Below are 9,073 nucleotides of genomic sequence, written 5' to 3'. Positions count from 1 at the left end.
TGCAAAGATGAATCCCGCTACATCTGTACTAGTGTCTATCAAAGGGGGAGAGTCCCAGCTTTTGGAATATACCCTCAGAAATCTCTAAGTCAGACAGAACCTGAAAAATCTGACTGAGAAGTGCAATTAACAGGCTTAGATGGGGACCACTCCTTGAAGTCAGATATCTCTGGTTCCCCAGGGCCGATTTTAAAATTTCTTGTACCCATGGAAAGAGGGGACCCTCAGCTTTCATACTATGGCCCTTAGCTTCCTGGGGGGGTTTCTGGGTACTCAGAAACCCCCCCTGCGTGCGCTACTGATCGCTGTCCATACACGCTGGGCATAATCGCCCAATGTGTATGGATCTTAACACTTAAAAGTGTTTCCTGAACATGCAGGTTTTAGTAAATGTGGTAATATGTTTTGTTTTGTTGTTTCACATCACTCACCTTGTTGGTCGTCCTGATGAAGGGGATTGCTCCCCGAAACTGTTGACAGCCATGACCTGAGTTTTCTTCACTACTATTTTGTATGCTGTGATTTAATACATTTTCAAAAAAACCCGGAGAGTGCCGCCTCGTGGTTTTTGATCAAGAAATCCAAAGCCTGCCCTACATATATATATATATATATATATATATATATATATATATACAAAGGTACTTAAAGCCGGCACTCCCAATAGACAATGGCAAGGTGCCCCGGGTGCCTTCCAAGTGATATGCAGAGTAGGAAAAACAGGCGTCACTCCTGGGGTCTTTCAAATGGTTAATTTATAGGTCAAACAAGACATCAATACATGCTCATCGCTGCCGAAGCAGTCGACGTTTCAATGTCACACAGAAACTTTTTTCAAGACACGATGTGCATGTGTCTTGAAAAAAGTGTCTGTGTGACATTGAAACGTCGACTGCTTTGGCAGCGATGAGCATGTATTGATGTCTTGTTTGACCTATAAATTAACCATTTGAAAGACCCCAGGAGTGACGCCTGTTTTTCCTACTCTATATATATATATATATATATATATATATATATATATATATATAATGTCAGAAGGTCTGGCACTCCCCACTGGCTCCTGCTCTACTACTGCACCTTGACCTGGGTGCCCACTGTTCACTGGAAGATTCCAGTGCATGTATATCTCTTGAAAGAAATAGCGTCACTCCAGGTACTTGTAAAATTACAAGTACCTGGAGTGACGCTATTTCTTTCAAGATATATATATATATATATATATATATTGCAACAGATTGGATAAAGGCTAAAGCGACTACAAATACCTATGCAGGAGACGTGTCTTTTTATAATATATAAAAGATTTTATTTAGGTACAAAATTTTATACTATCTCTTAAAAAACGTTTTTTTTATATATCCCCTTATTTTAACGATATCTTATGTAGGCCATTTTTGTAGCAACTCACATATTTTAGTTTTTTGTGTTTTTTCTATATAAACTCACTGTTTGTTCTTTTAAATAGTGCTATTGTGCACAGTTTTGTACCTAAATAAAATCTTTTATATATTATAAAAAGACACATCTCCTGCATAGGTATTTGTAGTCGCTTTAGCCTTTATCCAATCTGTTGCAATCTTTTTATACACCCCTTACCAAGGTGTTTATTCTTAAAGGCCAGCTGACACCCTTTTTCTAAAAAGGTTACCTACCTAAACCCAATATTAGGGTGCTAATTAGTTCAGGACACAGGTGGCGCCATACATCCCCTCTTTCTGGATATATATATATATATATACATATGCACACACCTCCGAACACCGCAGCCGCATCATGGGCAAAAAAACCACAGTAAATAGGTTTTCCTTAACACTGATACCATTATTATGACCAATGTGGAAAAAAACAGAAAGTGCTGAGAATCGTTCTAAAGAACCGTCTCTTTCCCACGAGCTGACCTGTTGAGAGATGCTCACGGTAAAGAGCCGAGTTGCCCGTCTCTAGTCAGGAGCCCTCATCATCAACTTTAGTTCTAAGGACGTGGTCTGAATAGAGGTGACTCAGCCAGATTCTGCACGTGGGGTTTAGGCCATGTGACAAATCCATCCTTTACAAGGGGCTTTACTCAATAGCAAAACCCATGTACTACTGCATCTGTGTTTACCTCTTCCTTGCTTCCACTTTTGTGCAGTGGGACTACATTCACTGTTTTCCAGTCCTCTGGGATTACTCCAGTAGCTAGTGACTGGTTGAATAATTCTGTTATTGGTTTTACCAGCTCCTCTTTAAGCTCTTTTAGTATCCTTGGATGTATCTCATCTGGCCCCATTGATTTATCCACTTTCAGTTTTGAGAGTTCTGTGAGGACTTTCTCCTCTGTAAATGTACTTGTCTCTCCCTCAGTTTTCTGACTATACTTGCAACTTAACTGTCGCCCCTTCCCCTCTCTTTCAGCAGTGAATACTGAGCAGAAATAATTATTAATATTATCTGCTATTTCATTGTCCCCCTCAAGAAAACTTCCACTCTCTGTCTTCAGTCTAATTATTCCACTTTTTGTTTTATATCACATTGTCTGAAGTTATATCCACTCAAGGCAAGGCTGGATTTTTGTATCTGGACTTCCACCGTGGAAGACAAGTTTGTTTCGGGTATTAGGTTTATAGTTCTTTTGAGACATAGGAACTGCCTATTTTTTTTTTTTTCTATTCTTGGAAAGTTCATGCTGGGCACCACTGTGGCCTGTTTGCAAATCACCACAGTAATCTGGAGAGCTATAAAGTTAGCAGCAGTCATGCTGAACACTGCCTTTAAAGGCACAGCAAATATGTCTCAACCAGTGATGGCAGTGTTTGCGGTGGCAGTTGGTGTGCCTCCCCTATTTGAATTTTGAACTGTGCTGCAGGCAACCCCTGCTCTGCAGTGGGTGTTTTTTTTTGTTTAGTAGGGGCGCTCCAGGGAAGCTGCTTTTCCGTGAATACTGTAGAGTCTACCCTTTGTGACTCAAAAATATGTATATAGAATAAAGGAGGTTGTATTCTGGAATGGGCGCTTCCCCTGTGTGTGTCGAGATCTTAATGGGTAGAAAAGAAGGGTGGGGGTGGGGGGGGGGGGATAAGAAGGAATACTTCCTTTAATACATCTTCTGATGGATGATGTGTAGTTTACACGTTCCTCTTCTTTAAAAAGCTTTCAGGGGGATTAAACACTTGGAGCGTTGGTTTTAATGTGGAGGAAACAGAAAAACCAATGTGTAAACCTGTAGAGACCTTTATCTGAGACTATGCGATTTTGGGACAATTTCATCCGATTTAGGCACTTTGGGCCAATAACTGAAATCGGGCCAGAATCGCAGGTGTGTGACATCTGATCCGATGCGTGGTCCCGTGCGCATCAGATCGGATCAGGGAGGTCAGACGGTCAGCACATAAGATCTCGTCCGACCTCCCTGTATGCATATGCCTGCCCGCCTGACAAGCATATGCATGCAGATTGACCGGGGGAGCAGTGGGATCAGCAGCGCTCATCAGGGGGACGCCGGAGCGGGCAGCGGGTCCTAATGCTTTAACTTGCTGGTGGCGCCAGCGAGTGCTGACCTGGCCGGGCGGTGTGATCAGCAGCGCTGGGGGACAGGCAGTGCAGTGGCGGACTGGCGGGTATTAGATTTTTAAAATACCTGTAAAATGACTGGCCGTTCTCTGATTGACTGAGAGCTCTCAGCCAATCAGAGAACAGGCAGTCATTTGACAGGTATTTTAAAAATCTAATACCCGCCACTGCACTGCCCGTCCCCGCTGCTGATATCTGTGATCACACACCGCCCGGCCAGGTCATCACTCGCCGCCAGCTAGTTAAAGCTTCTTCATTTTATTGTAAAAGATAACTTTTTCCTGATGAGTTAAGCTAATCCAAATGAAAAGTAAAAGGTGCATATACTGTACTCTCCAGCTGACACAGAAACTTATAATTGACTTAGAGTATAAAAGTTTTCGTTATGAACCTTTATCTAATTTACAAAAGGTCTTCCCTCAGTATAGAGAAATCTCTCAGGGATGACACCTTGTCTCCTTTCCATGCAGTCTTTGTCATACCTCACACATCACACATGTGCCTAGTCTTCTTGTACATGGTAATGAAGGAGCAGTATCTGTACTCTCTACTTTTAGACCTTTTCTATGATTTCTAATATTTGTAGTTACATACATTTATGGTATTGTGCATTCAAAATGTTAAGATCTAGACAGGTTTACATTCATGAATAGAGATTTTCTTGTACACACAGATAATTATAGTGAAAAATACATTATGTGATTTGGTTACAGCTTCCATACTGTATAAGGTAGGGGCTAGACTGCACACCCTAATTCCAAAAATAACGAGAGATTTTTACCAGGCTTGTAGTTCCAATACAGAAAAATCTACGGGCCCAATCTTATTAGCACCTGATTATTTTATTACCTTTGTTAGACCTATTCCTCCCACTCACCCAGTGCACTTAAGCTGGGTACACATTAGACAACATTGCAAATTGTGATGTCACCAATTGCAAGTGATGTCATCAATGATTTCCCTTAAACTCCCAGACAAACAATATTCTGTATATACTGTACACTGAGTGATTTCACAAACAATATCGTAATTTGCTACATCCAGGTGTATAGCAATCATGACCAATATCTTTAAACTGAGCTGCATATACAGATGGCATTCAGCCCATAGAAAAGAAAGATTGAAAAACATAAAACACACAGTGACTCGTGTTATAAAGACATTGTTGATGATCTGTCTTTCTCTGAAATAAAATAAGATAATTAGCAGAATTTAAAATGTAAATGTCTAAATGAATGAAAGGCATAGCCCTACAGATGAAGATGTAATTTTTACTGTTTGTCGTATACACGTTTCCCAGCACCCACACAAAAGAGCATATTCATTTCAAAGATCTGTTGCACTTGAAATATGCTTATTAATATAGGTCTGCAAATTTTGCAGTTTATAAATTATCTTTAAGGATGACACACTATGTCTGATGCTGTTCACACTTCTAACTATAGACTGATTGATTAGTTGGATTAAAATAGCAGCCTGAACTGGGGTCACAAGTTAAACCCAGCAGGATTTAATTCAATGATGTAACACAGTTCTGTGTCTGCAATAATTCATGCACTGGAAGTAAAGTTTACTGTCCAACGTGATATGCATTATACAGTACTTACTAAAACATCATTCCACTTCTGTACTGTACACAGCCGATGTACACAGGGAGACTCTGGGAGATTTATTCACTTTTTCAGGGTGTCTGAAAGCGCAAACTGAGATTCAGTAGTCTCCTTGACAGACATTCCAGGTGAGTAGGCAAGTATAATTTGGGATCAGTATAAAGGTGCCCACACACCTTGTGTGGAAAGATTCCCCTTGAAATCCCCATCAGTCCTTGACAAAACATTTAATGCAGAGTACATTTTGACAAAGATTTATCTTAAGATTTCAGAAATATTTTAACCCCTCCATGTTATGCCTGGAAGTGGTGCTTTCAGTGGTGCACCATCTGACCGGACCACCCCCTGTAGTGCCCCCCCACGCCGCTCCCCCCATTGACCACACCCCCCATCAGCCCCCCCGACCAATTGCTCCCCCCTCCCACGATCATCCTGGTGCTCGAACACCCAGATACCTGAGTTACTGAATGTGCCGAACACCCAAATACCCAGGCACGCAAACTCCCAAATATCTGAGCATCCAAACACGCACGGAACACCCGAATACCTGAACGCCCGAACACGCAGATTTACAAAAGCTTGAACACCTGAACACATCCAAGCATGTCCTCCACTGTAAAGTACTTTTAATATGTAGAACATACAGTACATACAAATGACTTCAAGATAACAAATAAATTACAATGGAGGAAGTTTACTAACATTCTGGACTACGGCTGATCCCGGGTACGAATTGATACAATAGGCATCGGCCGTATTCTAGCGAAAATATGAATCATGAATAGGGCAAATTTACTTATCTGCCATATTCACCTGATTCATATGTTCTGATGTCATAGTCATTTGTATTCATTTGTATTTGGTGGCCATACAGTATTTACAGTCACCAAATATCCACAAATTGGCACCATCGCACGGATCAGTTAGATCCGTAAATGCTGCCCTGTGTAAAAAGTAGATTAAATAAGCCAGTCCTGGTTGTAGAAATACAGGGGGCAAACAAGTTGCGCCCTCCCCCCCCCCCCCCTGTATTTCTAGAACCAGCACCACATTCACTCACCCATACTTACCTATAGTTTCCAATGTAGGCCAGTCCACTCCTCTTTGTAGAATCCATAGGGTACCTGCAAAAGGAAATTATATTCACACCATCCATTCTGGTGCAGATTGTATCCTCTTCAGTCCATGTAACATCCAGGGGTAAAAAAAAAAAAATCAATGTCCCTATACCATTCCGAACTGGCGAAGTCCCAAGTGTGTTTACAGATGGGGCTCCTCCCCCGAATGGGGGGATTTGCCAGTGACATCAGACACCGGGTCCTCCCCCAGCCAATCAACAGTGGGCTCCAGGGGTGCTTCGCAGCTGATTGGCTATTCCCGGCTCCATAGAAGCCCAGGTTAAAGTTCAGTTAAGCCACACTATTTAATAAAAGTTAAAAGTAAGTTAAAAAAATGTTTAGAAGAAAGTAAAAGTAAAATCCACAATGTATCAGCATGTACACACTTTCTTAAAGTGTTTTTTTGTGGTTTATCGCTAGAGTTGTCAAAGTTTGTGTTTATTGTTGGCACTAGTTACAGAGATAGTAGGATAACAATTGCTCTACAAATTCAATGTTATCATATATTTAATGTGCATACTGATTTCTGCAGTCTATCAGCATTGTTATACCAGCCTCTACATTCATTTTTTTGTTGTCAGTCTATCTGATGTCTTTTGTATGACAGTTTTTATGATGTACCATTTTATATACTGCTGCTTAATGTGCCTGCCACCTGCATTCCGACTCAGTGGTGCACAGAGAAAGATAAGAAACAGAAGATAGAATGATAAATATTAATAGGTATTTTAAATTCACTCCGGAGAAAAACAAGAAAAAACAAATCTAAACATTAAAAAGATGCCAGAAATGACCGTATTGTGCAAGGCCATATTACAACCTCTTGGGCAGAGCAGCCTATATGTGACTGTCCTTGTAAAACTTATGCTGGGGACATACTAGACAACATCTATACTTATACGGTGTCCATGTCGACATTTGTTAACATAGACACCATGAAAAAACTCAGGTTGACTTTTTTCATGTCAACATTTTTGTGCTGAATTTTTTTTTCGTTTTGACAACCTTTTGTCTTTGTTCACCTAATGCATGTCGACCATTTTTGGTGTGTCGACATTTGGCCTGTCCACCAATAGTGGTGAACCTAATGACTGTCAACCCATAGCTGAAAATTGTATAAGAATAAAAAGCAAAACTTTAAAGAGCTGACTCATTTTAGAGTGCTAAAGAGAGCATACATAGCACAAAATGTAAGGAAACACATGGTTGAGGAGGAGTCAGGCTGCTGTCCTAAGTGCCACGCATTCAACGCATCATTCTACCACAACTTATGGGAATGCGGAAAAAACTGTAAATTTTGGAATAAAATAGCCATATTTATAAACAAGATCTTTTCGATACAGATACAACCAGACCCATTAGCAATGCTATGTCTTCACTAAGTGCACTGGAATTTAGGACCGTATTAAAAGGCAATTATTCCTTTATTATCTATTATACTGAAGATGGCTCGAAAATCTATACCAATACAATGGACAAGTGCAGCCCCACCCCTCCTGAACTCTGTTCAAGAGTTAAACTGGCCATACATCTACAGATTGATTGTCAGATTGGGCTGGTTGGAACAAAAACCTGGTAATGGATGAGAGCAAATGACAGTTGCCCATTTGCTTTGAAATGCTGGAAAACTGGCAAAAACTGGCAATCAGATATTACCAGGTTTTTGTTCCAACCAGCCCAATCTGACAATCGATCTGTAGATGTATGGCCAGCTTTATTACTCTTGAAAACCCTATATTATGACAGACGGAGTCTGTTCCCAGATATTGATAATGGGATCACCCAGTTTTGTAGCAGATCTGGTTAGTATATGGATTATCTACCAACAGAGACTAAATATCAAATAATACATCTACTTGAGCTTAGATAGTGGTATCAAGAGTTGAATAATGACTAAATACTGAATAGTATTATAAGGATATATAAGTAAGATAAGATGATAAATTGGACCTTAGACCACAGACAATTTCTATACCCTTTGTCTTTTCCTCCCCTTTCCCCCTCCCCCCGTGAATGTATTGTTATTTGTATGTTTCATGTTAATGCTTTATTTTCTCTTATCTCAATGAATATCTAACAACCTCTATTTATTTAAATATAGTTACTTCGTAAAAAGGTTAAACTCAGATATTTACAAGAGGGAAGAGAAGGGACTCTCTTTTCATTGGGGCACTCTTTTGTGTAGATTACAGATAGTAATCAGTTATTCATGATATAATAAGGTTCGGGTATAGTAATGATCTGCGGTGGGGTTCCTGGAGACAAAGGTGGTTAGAGCCTTTCCATTGGAAGAGCTCCTGAGTTTCAATCTGGAGTAGTGATTAAATACTAGTAATACGAAGTTGTGGGGAAGAGTATTCCCTGAGTGTATGAGGGTTTTATTGTAAAATATTACTTTTAATAATTTGTTAAAAAATAATTACTAGACAAATGTTTTTTAGACGTTGACACACATACACAGATATTGTCTGAGACTATGAGAAAATATACAATAACATTTTAGAGGGTATATATAAACAAACAGACCAGCGAAGGGGGAGCATCTCGTGTGTGTGCGCCCCCTGGAGACAGCTAGCATCTGCCCCGGCTGAATGAACTGCGCTCCATCTGTATTAAACAGATCCGATCAGACGGCAAACACCTGCAATTTGGACACTATTCATCAGATTTCTCAGGTCAATCCATCAGAATCGGATGAAAGGAGGCCAAATCACTCAAGTGTATGGGGGAGGTTTGTATGAGGTTTTGTATGTTGCACAGACAGCACACACTGGGAAAATCAATCATTAAATT

The sequence above is a fragment of the Crinia signifera genome, chromosome 4, assembly GCF_055691185.1.
Source record: "Crinia signifera chromosome 4, ASM5569118v1, whole genome shotgun sequence".
NCBI classification, from domain to species: Eukaryota; Metazoa; Chordata; class Amphibia; order Anura; family Myobatrachidae; genus Crinia; species Crinia signifera.
The sequence above is the reverse complement of the archived record's forward strand: the minus strand, read 5'-3'. Positions refer to the sequence as shown.